Here is an 18,175-nt window from a genome sequence, read left to right as displayed (position 1 = left end):
CAGAAATGAGGTCACCCTGCTATTATCTCAAAAAGACATTTTGTTTATTTGGATTTTTAAAAATTTGTTTTTTTTATGTACTGGGTGTTGGAAGAGAAAAAAAGATTAAGCAACTGAAAATGCTTTTATGTTTTAAAGTTATACAACATTGCTAAACCCCAAAGAGCAAAATACTCTTCATTTTCCATGTATTGGTATACAACAGACACAAATACGTAAGTGTCTAATTCTTTCCAAAACACAAGCAGGAGATGTAAGTGGAATGAAGCCTTTATAAATGTGTGGCTTACAGAATGATAAAGTGAACATTCAGAAAGTAAACAGAGAAAAGGATTGTGAAAAATTTCTAAGATATTATATAATTAAAGTCATAGGAATTTTGATATGAAAATGTCTTTTCTACAAAATGATTTTAGATAGAGCATACTGGCTGTTCCACTGAAGCAAAAGAGAAAAGGTGATTAAGTGATGTTTATAGTGAACATTGAACGAGAGTTCAAGATAGGTCAAAAGGTTCAAGTCAAAATACTGCCAGGGGATTACCATTATTGCTATGCTAAGCAGAGAGATAAATGTGGGGCACAGGGTTTACTGACTTTCAAATATAAGCGTCAACCACCAAACCTCTCCAGACTCCATGTGCAAAACCTTAAATCAACATCAATGTGAGAGCCATTTGATAAGACTATATTCAGATTCTACCTTTTTCCCCCTCAGGTTTAAAGCCAGTGCTGTTTTAAATCACTGTGTAATAAGATCACTTTACTTTCTATAACATTGTTCTGTTACATCTTTCTTCTTTTTTCATTTTTATCATTAATTTTGCATACATGATGTGGAACATGAACACACTTCAAAGAAAACTAAACATGCTGGTTTAAATGTAGAACCATTCATCTGTTGATGGACACTTAGGTTGCTTCCATGTCCTGGCTATCGTAAACAGAGCTGCAATAAACATTTTGGTACATGACTCTTTTTGAATTATGGTTTTCTCAGGGTATATGCCTAGTAGTGGGATTGCGGGGTCATATGGTAGTTCTATTTGTAGTTTTTTAAGGAACCTCCATACTGTTCTCCATAGTGGCTGTATCAATTTACATTCCTACCAGCAGTGCAAGAGTGTTCCCTTTTGTCCACACCCTCTCCAGCATTTATTGTTTCTAGAGTTTTTGATGATGGCCAATCTGACCAGTGTGAGATGATATCTCATTGTAGTTTTGATTTGCATTTCTCTAATGATTAATGATGTTGAGCATTCTTTCATGTGTTTGTTGGCAATCTGTATATCTTCTTTGGAGAAATGTCTATTTAGTTATTTGTAGTGAGGTGGATGGACCTAGAGACTGTCATACAGAGTGAAGTAAGTCAGAAAGAGAAAAACAAATACTGTATGATAACACATATATATGGAATCTTAAAAAAAAAAAAATGGTTCTGATGAACCTAGGGCCAGGACAGGAATAAAGACACAGCCATAGAGAATGGACCTGAGGACATGAGGAGGGGGAAGGGTAAGCGATGATGATGTGCAAGAGTGGCAGGGACACATACACACTATCAAATGTAGAACAGATAGCTAGTGGGAAGCAGCCACATAGCACAGGGATATCAGCTCGGTGCTTTGTGACCACCTAGAGGGGTGGGATAGGGAGGGTGGGAGGGAGGGTGATGCAAGAGGGAAGAGATATGGGAACATATGTATATGTATAACTGATTCACTTTGTTGTAAAGGAGAAACTAACACACTATTGTAAAATAGTTATACTCAAAGATGTTAAAAAAAGAAAAAAAAATGTAGAACCTATTTAGTTCTAGTATCTCAATAATCATAAATAACTTTTATCACATTTTAATTATATATTAGGTCTGTATTATTTTAATATGATTATAGTTCAAGAGACATCCAATAGAACTTGGACTATGATGCATTTCCATACATACAAATTTTTTTTTAAAGCATTGGAAAAATATTTTCACTCCATTTAATTGCCCAGCGGTTTCCCTTAATTTCCTATGTTGTGGGTGGGGGAAAGGGGTAGAGAGGAAGGAAGGGAGAGAGGGGGAGGAAGAGATATTAGCCACAGCCAATTGAATGATAAAGTAATTTCTAATATAATACAAGAATCTGACTGAGGACAGACTGAGGAATTTAGTAAGTAACTGACTTCCTGAGCTTCAGACGTGCAGCTTGAACTGGTTTCAATTTCTAGACTCCAGATGATTTCTTTTTCTTTTTAAAAATTTTTATTGGAGTATAGTCAATTTACAATGTTATGCTAGTCTCTGCCGAACAGCAAAGTGAATCAGCCGTACATACACATATATCCACTCTTTTCTTTAGATTCTTTTCCCATATAGGTCATTGCAAAGTATTGAGTAGAGTTCCCCGTGCTATACAATAGGTCTTTATTAGTTATCTACTATATACGTAGTAGTGTGTATATGTCAATCCCAATCTCCCGATTTATCCCTCTACTCCCCTTTCCCCCCCGGTAACTATAAATTTGTTTTCTATATCTGTGACTCTATTTCTGTTTTGTAAGTAAGTTCATTTGTATCATTTTTTTTTAGATTCCATATATAGGAGATATCACATGATACTTGTCTTTCTCTGACTGACTTCACTTAGTATGATAATCTACAGGTCCATCCATGTTGCTGCAAATGGCATTATTTCATTCCTTTTTATAGCTGAGTAATATTCCACTATATATAAGTACCTCATCTTCTTTATCTATTCCTCTGTTGATGGACATTTAGGTTGCTTCCGTGTAAATAGTGCTGCAATGAACATTGGGGTGCATGTATTATTTCAAATTAGTTTTCTCTGGATATATGCCCAGGAGTGGGATTGCTGGGTTATATGGTAGTTCTATTTATAGTTTTCTGAGAAACCTCCATAACTGTTCTCCATAGTGGTTGTACCAGTTTACATTCTCACCAACAGTAGAAGGGTTCCCTTTTCTCCACACCCTCTGCAGCATTTATTGTTTGTAGACGTTTTCATGAGGGCCATTCTGATCGGTGTGAGGTGATACCTCATTGTAGTTTTGATGTGCATTTCTCTGACAATTAGTGATGTTGAACATCTTTTCATGTGCTTTTTGGCTCTGTATGTCTTCTTTGGAGAAATGTCTCTTTAGGTCTTCTGCCCATTTTTGGATTGGATTATTTTTCTTGACTGGAGATGATTTCTTAGGTAAATGTTTTAAAATATTGTGATTTTAACCTATATTAGATTTTGTTAAGGACAACATGAAAGACCCTGTTGGAAAGGATTAAGAATTGTTTTGAAAAAATAGAGATAATTGTGGTACTGAGGAGAGGAGGGAATTTTGATTGTTTGCTTGTTCTAATCTAACACATATTCTTTCTTGCATTGACTGGGAATAATTGGCAAATGCATCTCTTTCTGATTTCTTGATGTAATCATGTGGGAATATCAATCTTGAGGAATACATGACTTTCTATCACTATGCAGTGTGCAAAGCTTAATTGTTCCAATTTAACTTCCTGCTTTATCTCTAGTCTTTTAAACAATAACAAAAACTTAATGCTACCCCCTTAAGTTGTATCAGTAGTCACTGTTTGCTTGCCATCTGTGGCAAAACTTGTGCTGGGTTTGGTGTGTCAGTTATTTACCATGGAGATATTATTTATTCACAGCACTAATTATTATTTAATCATGTTTAATACCCTTGGTTCCCATAGTTCTGAGTCTCATGTTCAGGGGTCAGGAATACTGTACTCTGGGCAGAGGAACACATTTTGTCTTTGACCAGCCTTTACTTCTTGGAATTCACTGCATTTGTCACTCTCTCTCCCCTTTTTGGACAGTTACTCTCGGATTTATTGACTTCAATTTCTGCAATACCTTTAAAATATTTGCCTACCACCCAGTTAATGTTCTAGCATCTCCATCTCTCCTTTGCTTGAAGAGAAAATTCTCCAAAAATTGTTGACCCTACTAAAACACCAAACTTAAAATATAATCAGATTTTTTTCTTGAAAAAGTAACTGTCTAGTGTCTGATGCAGGCACTCTTGTAGAGATTGGAGACAACACGAGAAGAGAGGCAGTGTCTACCCTGACTCGAATATGATATGACTTCTCTTAATTACAACAAACTGCTTATATTAAATACATATCTCCTATTAAGTGAGAGTTGATATGGAGTAAGTACAGCTTTGGGAGTAGAATAAGGGCTGTTTATCAGCTGCCAGGGTTTGAATCCAGTCACTTTCATGAATTAGCTATGTAACCCTGGGCAACTTCACAGGATTTTTGTGATTATTATGTAGCATAAGTATCTAAGGACTTAGGGTAGTGCTTGGCTTCTAATATACGATCCTTAAGAGTTGGAACACTTGACCATTCTAGTTTGCATGCTATTTGGGTGTATATTAGGTTACTGCTATATTCAATTATACTTTAAGAGATGTGAATTGATCTATAAAAGTATCACAGGTTCTTATGTGGTCCCACTATGTTGGCTAGACATTCTTCATATTATAAACAAGGAAATCCTGGCTGTTGAAGCCTGCTTAAAGAATGAAATGTAAACTAACATTTGTTGCCTATACTGCACCAGCATAATGCTACATGCCCTTATATGCTAACTCATTTAATTTGGCAATCAAATGTATGAGAAAGACTAAAGACAGCTAAAAAGGAACAGCTTTAACTCATATGTCCCTATTTCAATAAATACCCAAGCCAAAACTTATTTTCTCTATGATTCTATGTTCTTCTTCTTTAATTAATTTTATACTCCCTTCTGTAATTATGTATTAATGAGAGGGTAAACTTAGAATGAAAACCTGGATACCACAGCAACTTGTGTATTGGGTAACATGATGAGAAGAAGACAGTTAATTATTAGAGGACCAGAAAGTAGACCACTTGGTTTCAGGTCAGTACACCACATCTTGGACAATTCACATCAAAGGCCAGGAGAGGAAACCAAGACAGGTGTTTAGTTTCTGATTCTCAGGTTTTACGCAGAGGCTTGGTTACCAGGCAAGAGGATAAGAACCCAACTTCTATATGCAAAATAAGAAACTAGAGTAGAATTAATATATGGCTTCTTGGCCCCTTGATTTGGAATATGTCTGGTCTCCAAATGCATGAAAGCTGAATTTACAGTTAAAGAGTAAGTGAAATTTATTGCAAGTGTTAGGTCAGTGTTTCCAAAAGTCTGTCCCTCATAATACCAATGCCTTAATTTCCCTGTTAAGGTTTTGCTGTCAGATGATTTGGAGGAATACATAGCTTGCACACATTTCTATGATACATGCACTAAAAGTCTGGCATTAGATAACGCTATTCAATTTTTGTGATCCAGTGTTTCCGAAAACTATTTGATTCCAGGATGCTTTTCTCATATAACATCTCAATATTTTCTACAAGTGTTCCACAAAATGTGTCATTTTATTTTAAAAAGTCCAAAAATTGTGTGTGTGTGTGTGTTAAGTGAACTATGGAAAGGACACAGTTAAGTTGTTAACAAGGATTTTATGGGCAGGTAGATGATTTAAGGAGAAGCTGAGAATGGAGTCAAGAAATAAATAAATAAATGATTTTCTACGTCTATAGAGATGATCATATGATTTTTATTCTTCCATTTGTTAATGTAGTATATCACACTGATTGATTTGCAGATATTGAAAAATCCTTATATCCCTGGGATTAATCCCACTTGATGATGGTGTATGATCCTTTTAATGTATTGTTGGATTTGGTTTGCTAGTATTTTGTTGAGGATTTTTGCATCTATGTTCATCAGCGATATCAGCTGTAATTTTCTTTTTTTGTGATATCTTTGTCTTATTTTGGTATCAGGGTGAAGGTGGCTTCATTGAATAAGTTTGGGAGTTTTCTTGCCTCTGCAATTTTTTGGAATAGTTTCAGAAGGATAGGTGTTAACTCTTCTCTAAATGTTTGACAGATTTCGTCCATGAAGCCATCTGGTCCTGGACTTCTGTTTGTTGGGAGTTTTTTAGTCACAGTTTCAATTTCATTACTTGTGATTGGTCTATTCATATTTTCTATTTCTTCCTGGTTCAGTCTTGGGAAATTGTACCTTTCTAAGAATTTGTCCATTTCTTCTAGGTTGTCCATTTTATTGGCATAGAGTTGCTTGTAGTAGTCTCTCATGATCCTTTGTATTTCTGTGGTGTCAGGTATAACTTCTCCTTTTTCATTTGAGCCCTCTCTCTTTTTTTCTTGATGAGTCTGGCTGAAGGTTTATCAGTTTTATCTTTTCAAAGAAACAGCTTTTAGTTTCACTGATCTTTGCTATTTTTCCTTCATCTCTATTTCATTTATTTCTGCTCTGATCTTTATGATTTCTTTCCTTCTACTAACTTTTGGCTTTGTTTATTCTTCTTTCTCTACTTGCTTTAGGTGTAAGATTAGGTTGTTTATTTGAGTTTTTTGTTTCCTGAGGTAAGCTTGTATTGCTATAAGCATCCCTCTTAGAACTGCTTTTGCTGTGTCCCATAGGTTTTGGATTGTTGTGTGTTTTCATTTGTCTCTAGGAATTTTTTGAATTCCTCTTTAATTTCTACAGTGATTCATTGGTTGTTTTGTAGCATATTGTTCGGCTTCCACATGTTTCTGTTTTTTACAGTTTTCTTCATAGTTGATTTTTAATCTCATAGTGTTGTGGTGAGAAAAGATGCTTGATATGATTTCAATTTTCTTAAATTTACTGAGGCTGACTGTGTGGCCCAGCATGTGATCAATCCTGGAGAATGTTCTGTGTGCACATAAAAAGAATATGTATTCTGCTGCTTTTGGATAGAAGGCTCTATAAACATCAGTTAGGTCCATCTGGTCTAATGTTTCATTTAAGGCCTGTGTTTCCTTATTAAATTTTGTCTGGATTGATCTGTCCATTGATGAAAGTCTCCCACTATTATTGTGTTACTGTTGAGTTCTCCGTTTATGGCTGTTGGTATTTGCCTTATATATTGAGGTGCTCTTATGTTGGGTGCATATATACTATAAATTATTATATCTTTTGACAAAAATTCAACTCTCATTTTTGATAAAAACTCCCCAGAAAGTGGGCATAGAGAGAACCTACCTCAACATAATAAAGGCCATATATGACAAACCCACAGCAAACATCATTCTCAATGGTGAAAACCTGAAAGCATTTCCTCTAAGATCAGGAAGAAGACAAGGATGTCCACTCTCACCACTTTTATCAAACATAGTTTTTGAAGTCCTAGCCAGGCAGTCAGAAAAGAAAAAGAAATAAAAGGAATCCAAATTGGAAAAGAACCAATAAAACTGTCACTATTTGCAGATGACATGATACTATACATAGAAAATCCCAAAGACGCTACCGGAGAACTACTAGAGCTTATCAAAGAATTCGGCAAAGTTGCAGGATACAAAATTAATACACAGAAATCTGCTGCATTTCTATACACTGGCAATGAAAGGTCAGAAAGAGAAATTAAAGAAACACAATCCCATTTACCAACACATCAAAAAGAATAAAATACCTAGGAATAAACCTACCTAAGGAGGCAAAAGACCTGTACTCTGAAAAGTATAAGATACTGATGAAAGAAATCAAAGATGACACAAACAGATGGAAAGATATACTATGTTCTTGGATTGGAAGAATCAATATTGTCAAAATGACTATACTACCCAAAGCAATCTACAGGCTCAATGCAATCCCTATCAAATTACCATTGGCATTTTTCACAGAACTAGAACAAAAAATCTTAAAATTTGTATGGAGACACAAAAGACCTCAAAGAAGTGCCAAAGCAATCTTGAGAAAGAAAAACGGAGCTGGAGGAATCAGGCTCCCTGACTTCAGACTCTACTACAAAGCTACAGTAATCAAGACAATAAGGTACTGGCACAAAAACAAATCTAGATGAAATGAAACAGGATATAAAGCCCCCAAATAAACCCATGCACCTATGCTCAAACAATCTATGACTAAGGAGGCAAGACTATTCAATGGAGAAAAGACAGTCTCTTCAATAAGTGGTGCTGGGAAAACTGGATAGCTACGTGTAAAAAAATGAAAGTAGAACATTCTTTAACAGCATACACAAAAATGAACTCAAAATGGATTAAAGCCCTAAATGTAAGACTGCATATTATAAAACTCTTACAGGAAACATGGGCAGAACCCTCTTTGACATAAATTGTAGCAAGATCTTTTCCAATCCATCTCCTACAGCAATAGGAATAAAAACAAATGGGACCTAATTAAACTCAAAGGTTTTACAAAGCAAAGGTAACCAACCATAAACAAAACGAAAAGACAGCCTATAGAATGGGAGAAAATAGGGCTTCCCTGGTGGCACAGTGGTTGAGAGTCCGCCTGCCGATGCAGGAGACACGGGTTTGTGCCCCAGTCTGGGAAGATCCCACATGCCGCAGAGCAGCTGGGCCCGTGAGACATGGTCGCTGAGCCTGCGCATCCGGAGCCTGTGCTCCGCAATGGGAGAGGCCACAACAGTGAGAGGCCCGCGTAATGCAAAAAAAAAAAAAAAAAAAAAAAAAAAGAATGGGAGAAAATATTTTCAAAAGTTGCAACCGAGAAAGGATTAATCTCCAAAATCTACAAATAGCTCGTGGAGACCAATATTAAAAAAACAAAAAACCCAATCCATAAATGGTCAGAAGACCTAAAGAGACATTTCTCCAAAGAAGACATACAGATGGACAAGAGGCACATGAAAAGCTGCTCAACATCACTAATTATTAGAAAAATGCACATCAAAACTACAGTGAGGTACCACCTCACACCAGTCAGAATGCCCATCATCAAAACGTCTACAAACAATAAATGCTGGAGAGGGTATGGAGAAAAGGGAACCCTCCTACACTGTTCATGGGGATGTAAATTGGTACAGCAACTATGGAGAACAGTATGGAGGTTCCTTCAAAAACTAATAATAGGGTTAGGCTAATGGTGGACTCTGGGAGGGCTCATGCCAAGCACTATTTCCCAGAACTTCTGCTGTCAGTGTCCTTGTCCTCACAGTGAGACAGAGCCACCTCCCGCCTCTGCAGGAGACACCCCACCCCCAAAATTAGCAGTCTGAGCTGTGTGGATGACAGGCTTTTGGTGCTCCAGCCAGGCATCAGGGCTGTGCTTCTGAGGTGGGAGAGCCAAGTTCAGGACATTGGTCCACCAGAGACCTCCCAGCTCCACGTAATATCAAACGGTGAAAATCTCCCAGAGATCTCCTTCTCAATGCCAAGACCCAGCTTCACTCAACGACCAGCAAACTACACTGCTGGACACCCTATGCCAAACAACTAGCAAGGCAGGAACACAACCCCATCCATCAGCAGAGAGGCTGCCTAAAATCATAATAAGGCCACAGACACCCCAAAACACACCACCAGACGTGGACCTGCCCACCAGAAAGACAAGATCCAGCCTCATCCATCAGAACACAGGCACTAGTCCCCTCCACCAGGAAGCCTACACAACCCACTGAACAAACCTTAGCCACTCGGGGCAGACACTAAAAACAATGGAAACTATGGACCTGCAGTCTGCGAAAAGGAGACCCCAAACACAGTAAGTTAAGCAAAATGAGAAGACAAAGAAACACAGCAGATGAAGGAGCAAGGTAAAAACCCACCAGACCTAACAAATGAAGAGGAAATAGGCAGTCTACCTGAAAAAGAATTCACAATAATGATAGTAAAGATGATCCAAAATGTTGGAAATAGAATGGAGAAAATACAAGAAACGTTTAACAAGGACCTAGAAGACCTAAAGAGCAAACAAACAATGATGAACAACACAATAAATTCTCTAGAAGGGATCAATTGCAGAATAACTGAGGCAGAAAAACAGATAAGTAACCTGGAAGATAAAATAGTAGAAATAATTACTGCAGAGAAGAATAAAGAAAAAAGAATGAAAAGAATGGAGGACAGTCTCACAGACCTCTGGGACAATATTAAACGCACCAGCATTCGAATTATAGGGGTCCCAGAAGGAGAAGAGAAAAACAAAGGAACTGAGAAAATATTTGAAGAGATTATAGTTGAAAACTTCCCTAATATGGGAAAGGAAGTAGTTAAGTCCAGGAAGCACAGAGAGGCCTATACAGGATAAATCCAAGGAGAAACAGGCCAAGACACATATTAATCAAAGTATCAAAAGTTAAATACAAAGAAAAAATATTAAAAGCAGCAAGAGAAAGACAACAAATAACATACAAGGGAATCCCCATAAGGTTAACAGCTGATCTTTCAGCAGAAACTCTGCAAGCCAGAAGGGATATATTTAAAGTGATCAAAGGGAAAAACCTACAACCAAGATTACCCAGCAAGGATGAGATCCTTTGCTTGTCTGTAAAGGTTTTAATTTCTCCATCAAATCTGAATGAGTTCAGATTTGATGGAGAAATTAAAACCTTTACAGACAAGCAAAGCTGAGAGAGTTCAGCACCACCAAACCAGCTTTACAGCAAATGCTAAAGGAACTTCTCTACACAGGAAACACAAGAGAAGGAAAAGAACTACAGTAACAAACCCAAAACAATTAAGAAAATGCTAATAGGAACATACATATTGATAATTACTTTTAAAGTAAGGGATTAAATACTCCCACCAAAAGACACAGACTGGCTGAATGGATACAAAAACAAGACCCATACATATGCTGTCTACAAGAGACCAACTTCACACCTAGGGACACATACAGACTGAAAGTGAGGGGATGGAAAAAGATATTCCATGCAAATGGAAATCAGAAGAAAGCTGGAGTAGCAATTCTCATATCAGACAAAATAGACTTCCAAATAAAGAATGGTACAAGAGACAAGGAAGGACACTATGTAATGATCAAGGGATCAATCCAAGCAGATACAACAATTGTAAATAGTTATGCACCCAACACAGGAGCACCTCAATACATAAGGCAAATGCTAACAGCCATAAAAGGGGAAATTGACAGTAACACAATCATAGTAGGGGACTATAACACCCCACTGTCACCAATGGACAGATCATCCAAAATGAAAATAAATAAGGAAACACAATCTCTAAATGATACATTATACAAGATTGACTTGATATTTGTAGGACATGCCATCCAAAAACAACAGAATACACTTTCTTCTCAAGTGCTCATGGAACATTCTCCAGGATAGATCATATCTTGGGTAACAAATCAAGCCTTGGTAAATTTAAGAAAATTGAAATCGTATCAAGTATCTTTTCCGACCACAACACTATGAGACTAGATATCAATAACAGGAAAAAAATTGTAAAAGCTACAAACACATGGAGGCTACACAATACACTACTTAATAACCAAGAGATCACTGAAAAAATCAAAAAATACCTAAAAAGGGGCTTCCCTGGTGGCACAGTGGTTGAGAATCCACCTGCCAATGCAGGGGACACAGGTTCATGCCCTGGTCCGGGAAGGTCCCACATGCCGTGGAGTGGCTGGGCCTGTGAGCCATAGCCGCTGAGCCTGCACGTCCAGAGCCTGTGCTCCACAATGGGAGAGGCCACAACAGTGAGAGGCCCGCGTACCACAAAAAAAAAAAAAAAAAAAAGACAATGAAAACACAATGACCCAAAAGGTATGGGATGCAGCAAAAGCAGTTCTAAGAGGGAAGTTTATAGCAATACAGTCCTCCCTTAAGGAACAACAAATATCTCAGATAAACAACCTAACCTTACACCTAAAGCAATTAGAGAAAGAAGAACAAAAAAACCCCAAAGTTAGCAGAAGGAAAGAAATCATAAAGATCAGATCAGAAATAAATGAAAAATAAATGAAGGAAACGGTAGCAAAGAGCAATAAAACTAAAAGCTGGTTCTTTGAGAAGATAAACAAAATTGATAAACCATTAGCCAGACTCATCAAGAAAAAAAGGGAGAAAACTCAAATCCATAGAATCAGAAATGAAAAGGGAGAAGTAATAACTGACACTGCAGAAATACAAAGGATCATGAGAGATAACTACAAACAACTCTATGCCAATAAAATGTACAACCTGGAAGAAATGGACAAATTCTTAGAAATGCACTACCTTCCAAGACTGAACTAGGAAGAAACAGAAAATATGAACAGATCAATTACAAGCACTGAAATTGAAACTGTGATTAAAAATCTTCCAACAAACAAAAGCCCAGGACCAGATGGCTTCACTGGTGAATTTTATCAAACATTTAGAGAAGAGCTAACACCTATCCTTCTCAAACTCTTCCAAAAGATAGCAGAGGGAAGAACACTCCCAAACTCATTCTACGAGGCCACCATCACCCTGATACTAAAACCAGACAAAGATGCCACAAAAAAAGAAAACTACAGGCCAATATCACTGATGAAGACAGATGCAAAAATCCTCAACAAAATACTAGCAAACAGAATCCAACAGCACATTAAAAAGATCATACACCATGATCAAGCGGGGTTTATGCCAGGAATGCAAGCATTCTTCAATATACGCAAATCAATCAATGTGCTACACCATATTAACAAATTGAAGGAGAAAAAGCATATGATCATCTCAATAGATTCAGAGAAAGCTTTTGACCAAATTCAACACCGATTTATGATAAAAACCCTCCAGAAAGTAGGCACAGAGGGAACTTACCTCAACATAATAAAGGCCACATATGACAAACCCACAGCCAACATCGTCCTCAGTGGTGAAAAACTGAAACCATTTCCACTAAGATCAGGAACAAGACAAGGTTGCCCACTCTCACCAGTATTATTGAACATAGTTTTGGAAGTTTTAGCCACAGCAATCAGAGAAGAAAAAGAAATAAAAGGAATCCAAATTGGAAAAGAAGTAAAGCTGTCACTGTTTGCAGATGACATGATACTATAGGTAGAGAATCCTAAGGATGCTACCAGAAAACTCCTAGAGCTAATCAATGAATTTGGTAAAGTATCAGGATACAAAATTAATGCATAGAAATCTGTTGCATTCTTATACACTAATGATGAAAAATCTGGAACTGAAATTAAGAAAACACTCCCCTTTACCATTGCAACAAAAAGAATAAAATACCTAGGAATAAACCTAACTAAAGAGATAAAAGACCTATATGCAGAAAATTGTCAGACACTGATGAAAGAAATTAAAGATGATACAAATAGATGGAGAGATATACCATTATCTTGGATTGGAGGAAGCAACATTGTGAAAACGACTCTACTGCCCAAACTAATCTGCAGATTCAATGCAATCTGTATCAAACTACCACTGGCATTTTTCACAGAAATGGAACAAAAAATTACACAATTTGTATGGAAACACAAAAGACCCCAAATAGCCAAAGCAATATTGAGCGAGAAAAACAGAGCTGGAGGAATAAGGCACCCTGACTTCAGACTATATTATAAAGCTACAGTAATCAAGACAGTATGGTACTGGAACTGAAAGAGAAATGTAGATCAATGGAACAGGATAGAATGCCCAGAGATAAACCCATGCACATATGGTCACCTTATATTTGATAAAGGAGGCAAGAATATACAGTGGAGAAAAGAAACCCTCTTCAATACGTGGTGCTGGGACAACTGGACAGCTACATGTAAAAGAATGAAGTTAGAACACTCCCTAACACCATACACACAAATAAACTCAAAATGGATTAAAGACCTAAGTGTAACACCAGATATTATCAAACTATTAGAGGAAAACATAGGCAGAACACTCTATGACATCAGTCACAGCAAGATCCTTTTTAACCCACCTCCTAGAGAAATGGAAATAAAAACAAAAATAAACAAATGGGACCTAATGAAACTTAAAAGCTTTTGCACAGCAAAGCAAACCATAAACAGGATGAAAAGAGAACCCTTAGAATGGGAGAAAATATTTGCAAATGAAGCAACTGACAAAGGATTAATCTCCAAAATTTACAAGCAGCTCAGTATCAAAAAAACAAACACCCCAATCCAAAAATGGGCAGAAGACCTAAACAGACATTTCTCCAAAGAACATATACAGATTGCGAACAAACACATGAAAGAATGCTGAATATCATTAATCATTAGAGAAATGCAAATCAAAACTACAATTTGGTATCATTTCACACCTGTCAGAATGGCCATCATCAAAAAATCTACAAACAGTAAATGCTGCAGATGGTGTGGAGAAAAGGGAAACCTCATACACTGTTGGTGGAAATGTGAAGTGATACAGCCACTATGGAGAACAGTATGGAGGTTCCTTAAAAAACTACAAATAGAACTACCATATGACCCAGCAATCCCACTACTGGGCATATACCCTGAGAAAACCGTAATTCAAAAAGAGTTATGTACCACAATGTTCATTGCAGCTCTATTTACAATAGCCAGGACATGGAAGCAACCTAAGTGTTCATCGACATATGAATGGATAAAGAAGATGTGGCACATATATACAATGAATGTTACTGAGCCATAAAAAGAAACAAAATTGAGTTATTTGTAGTGAGGTGGCTGGACCTAGAAACTGTCATAGAGTGAAGTAAGTCAGAAAAAGAAAAACAAATAGTGCATTCTAACATATATATGGAGTCTAGAACAAAAAAGAAAGAAAAGTGGTCATGAAGAACCGAGGGGCAAGATGGGACTAAAGACACAGACCTACTAGAGAATGGTCTTGAGGATATGGGAAGGGGAAGCCTAAGCTGGGACAATGTAAGGGAGTTGTTGTGTATATATGGACATACATACACTACCAAATGTAAAATAGATAGCTAGTGGGAAGCAGTCACATAGCACAGGGAGATCAGCTCGCTGCTTTGTGACCAGCTAGAAGGGTGGGATAGGGAGGGTGGTAGGAAGGAGGGAGATGCAAGAGGGAAGAGATATGGGGATATATGTATATGTATAACTCATTCACTTTGTTATAAAGCAGAAACTAACACACCATTGTAAAGCAATTATACTCCAATAAGAATGTTAAAAAAACAAAAAACAAAAGTAAAAAAACTAATAATAGAGCTACCATCTCATCCAGCAGTCCTACTCCTGGGTATATATCCGGAGTATACCATAATTCAAAAAGATACATTCACTGCAATGTTCACAGCAGCACTATTTCCAATAGCTAAGACATGGAAACAACCTAAATGTCCATCAACAGAGGAATGGATAAAGAAGATGAGGTACATGTATACAATGGAATATTACTTAGCCATAAAAAGAATGAAATAATGTCATTGGCAACAACATGGATGGACCTGGAGATGATCATACTAAGTGAAGTCTGTCAGACAGAGAATTACAAATATCATGTGATATCACTTATATGTGGAATCTAAAAATAGTGATACAAATGAACTTATTTACAAAACAGAAACAGACTCACAGACTTAGAGAACGAATCTATGGTTACCAGGAAGGAAGGGTGGGAGGGAGGGATAGATTGAGAATTTGGGATTGACATATACACACTGTTATATTTAAAATAGATAACCAACAAGGACCTACTGTATAGCACAGGGAATGCTGCTTAATATTCTGTAATAACCTAAATGGGAAATGATAAAGAATAGATATATGTATCATGTTGCTGTACACCTGAAGCTAATGCAACACTGTTAATGAAATATACTCCAATATAAAATAAAAAAAAATTTTTAAGAAAAATAAATGAGTATAAAGTAAAATAAGTCAACCAGATATTATAGCCAATGAAGAAAAATATGAATCAGAATTTATTCCAAATGAAATAAATTTTATAGAGCCTTCTGAACAAGTCTATAAAAGAAGTAAATGAATGGACAATATCCATTAAAAGGACAAGAATTTGTGACACTAACAGAGGCGGAAATAAAAATAGTAGGATGTGAAATAGAACCACTTAGAAATGTTGGCAATGAAGAAAACACTGAAGTTATAAAGAAACTTAGAATAGTTTGGACAAACTCTAGTTTGTAGACAAAGAAAGATAAAATGAATTGAGATATATTATTGAGCAGTTTATACCATGTTGTTTTCTAAGTGTTTCGTAAATGACAATCTTCTAACAACCTTATGAGGTCGGCACTATTATTGTCAACATTTTACAAATGAGAAAGCTGATGTACAGAGGTTTAAGTAACTTGCTCAAAACCACACAGCTAGTAAGTGAAGAACTCACCCAGGGCACTTCCTACAGAGGCAAAGAAATAAAAAGCATGAAGGGGCTTCCCTGGTGGCGCAGTGGTTTGAGAGTCCACCTGCCGATGCAGGGGACACGGGTTCGTGCCCCGGTCCGGGAAGATCCCACATGCCGCGGAGTGCCTGGGCCTTTGAGCCATGGCCGCTGAGCCTGCGCGTCCGGAGCCTGTGCTCCGCAATGGGAGAGGCCACAACAGTGAGAGGCCTGCGTACCTCAAAAAAAAAAAAAAAAAAAAAAGCAGCAATTAAGAGATATAGAAGACAGATTGACAGTAATTATGGGAATGATACCCTCAAATTTCCAAATAATGGTTAACTCTAAGAAGCAGGGTATAGTTATTAAGAATGGTGTTTAAATGATATCTAGAAATACATTTGTTTAATAAATGAGAGAACACTTTGAAGAAAATATAGGAAGATGGCAACATTTCTTAAATTTGGATGATAGGTATTTGGGTCTCTGAATGTTTGAAAAATCATGAAAATTAAAGTTTAAAAAGAAAACTCTTCAAAGTGAAATACAGAATGTATTTTTTTGTAAAAATAAATTATATGTACTCAAGAACTACAGAAACATCTTTTTTCTTCATTTGGTAGAACAATGCTCTTGCAAATGCTTTTTATATAAGATGTTCCTGTGAAGAACATTTGCTATGGCTTTGGTATCCCATCCGGAACTCAATGTATGCTTTTCAATACAGACATAGTATATTTCTGGCCATCAATTCCAGTTTGGCTAGATAGTGGAAAACTTTATGTATCACTCTTGGGAAACATCAAGAGATCTTTTGAGCCAGTTTACTGGTAGCTTATGGAATATGACATCTCTTCCTTATATCTTCCAGTTTCATGATTTTTACCACTGCATATCCTAAACTCTTCAAATTTCAATAAATGATACAAACTGAACTTGTCTATATTTGAAACTTTAGTTTAAATGAACTAAAATAGTTCCATTAAAATCTCCCTGATTAATAAGATTTTACTTATTTGCCCTACAAAAGAGTAACTGATAAGGTTTTTCTTTTTACAGGTTTTCACTGATTTGAATATGTCTAGTGCCAAGTACAGTCAATTCACATATGGCCACTCTGTATGATAAGTGTATAAAATTGACAAGATTGATTGGGATAAATTCAGGTTCTTCTCATTAAATGTTCTCCCTGGGCTGGAGAAAATAGGAAAGGAAATAGGTAAAGAGTTCTCAGCTGTTTGAGAACTCTCTTTTTTAAAAAAATTCCATAGACATGGGAGAAATAAGGGTGTTGCTGCTAGAAGGGGGGGAGGGGTTAAAGACATTCTCTTCTTAATGTTTATTTTATACTATACACTTTACAACAGAATTTCACATTATTGATCCACATTGCCTGATTCCATTTGACTGAGTCCCATGAGAGTTTAAATTGCAGACTGAGATAAACCAAAAGGACCAAGTTCATCATGTCTGAAACTGCTTTTTCAGTGTATTGCTTTCTCTCTGCTACTTCAGTGCTGTTCCTCTACCACTGAGAGGTTGTAATTGCAAAATGGATGGGGGGAAAAAGCAAAAAAAAAAAAGCAGTTATGATCTAACGTGGTATAGTCTGTGATGTGTGTCTGGAAGATTTATGTTCTGATTAAAGAATCCTTGATTGAATTTTCTGATAGAAAACTGTTTTGGTCATTGACACATGTGCCACATACTCTTTGATCCAAAGTCTGTTTCATTTATTGCTTGGCAAAGTAAAAAAAAGGACTAGGGAAGAAAAATACTTTAAGTAGAAAGATTAAATGCAGTCTGCAATATAAGACAGCCATTGGAATTTAGTGACCAATAATTCATGGTCAAGAAAGACCCATCTGTACATCTTCTTTGGAGAAATGTCTATTTAGGTCTTCTGCCCATTTTTGGATTGAATTGTTTGTTTTTTTAATATTGAGCTGCATGAGCTGTTTATATATTTTGGAGATTACTCCTTTGTCCATTGATTCATTTGCAAATATTTTCTCCCATTCTGAGGGTTGTCTTTTCATTTTGTTTATAGTTTCCTTTGCTTTGCAAAA

The sequence above is a fragment of the Kogia breviceps genome, chromosome 4, assembly GCF_026419965.1.
Source record: "Kogia breviceps isolate mKogBre1 chromosome 4, mKogBre1 haplotype 1, whole genome shotgun sequence".
In the NCBI taxonomy this organism is placed as follows: Eukaryota; Metazoa; Chordata; class Mammalia; order Artiodactyla; family Physeteridae; genus Kogia; species Kogia breviceps.
Note: the sequence above shows the minus strand (reverse complement) of the source record.